Source organism: Aplysia californica, unplaced genomic scaffold (genome assembly GCF_000002075.1).
Source record: "Aplysia californica isolate F4 #8 unplaced genomic scaffold, AplCal3.0 scaffold00003, whole genome shotgun sequence".
Lineage (NCBI taxonomy): Eukaryota > Metazoa > Mollusca > Gastropoda > Aplysiida > Aplysiidae > Aplysia > Aplysia californica.
In genome coordinates, this window is record NW_004797273.1 from 1902633 (window position 1) to 1903863 (window position 1231).

Consider the following 1231-nt stretch of genomic DNA (forward strand, 5'->3'; position numbering starts at 1 on the left):
AGGAAATAAGGAGCAAACCACACCAGAGCACCTGCCAACCACCCACTCTGGAAAGTTATAAACATCATCATGTGGGTGGTTGACCGAAGTTATAAACATCATCATGTGGGTGGTTGACGGGTGCTCTGGTGTGGTCTGCTCCTTCTTTCCTATCAAACGGCACTTGCAACACAATAAGGTCATATCAGTGCCAAAGATTAGACGTGTTACAAACGAGTAACAAACACAAAAAGGAGGGGAGATAAAGACGATACAAGTTTGATAGGAAAGAAGAGGCAACCCACACCAGAGCACCCACAAACCACCCAAAGAGATTTTGTTTTATCAGCATCAGCACTACTGAACATTGAGGAAATTATTGTTAACACAGACACCACTGCATATTGAGAAAATTGCTGTCACCATAAGCACTACTGAATACGCAGAACATTATTGTCAACAACAATAAAAACACGACTGAGTGTAGAGAAACTTATATTATTATTGTAAACATCACTACTGAGCATAGAGAAAAAGCACTACTGAGCATAGGAAAAATATATAGTATAAGAATAAAGAGAAAAAATATTCTAAACATAGGCACAACTGAATACCATCAACTTTAAGAGACAAGGCCAGGGCACATCTGAAGAAAACGTCGTTGATGCATATCTTAACCCTATCCGTACGCCCTGGGGTCATTTTGTACCACCGGGGTTGTATTCTTCACATTTTAGAATTTTTCTAGATCTAGATCTAGTAGCCTACGTAGATCTCTTTGAAATTTTCAGTTTTTCTCAAAAAATCATTTCGACAAACTGCTGCTATGCAAAGCGTACGGATCGGATTAACGAGTAAATTTCGTCTTTGAAAGTGGTGACACTGAGTTCCCCATGTCGTATGGATACGATAGTAAAACAAGACGTACGGATAGGGTTAAACAACAGTAATATTTGGGCCCCACGGCGACAACATTCACTGAATTAATGCTGTGCACATTGTCGTGGCAGACAATAAACGAGAGGCGGTGCCACAGAATTATTCTGAGGACACTTGTGATATTAATATTACACGGCGAACCCAATTAAATAAGTGCCGCTGTTGTTGTTTCCTGCTACTGCTGGTGCTCCTTTTTCCTACTCCTCGTCCTCCTCCTCCTATCACAACAACTACTACTACTACTACTTCTACTACTACTGCTACTACTACTACTACTACTACTACTACTACTACTACTACTACTACTACTACT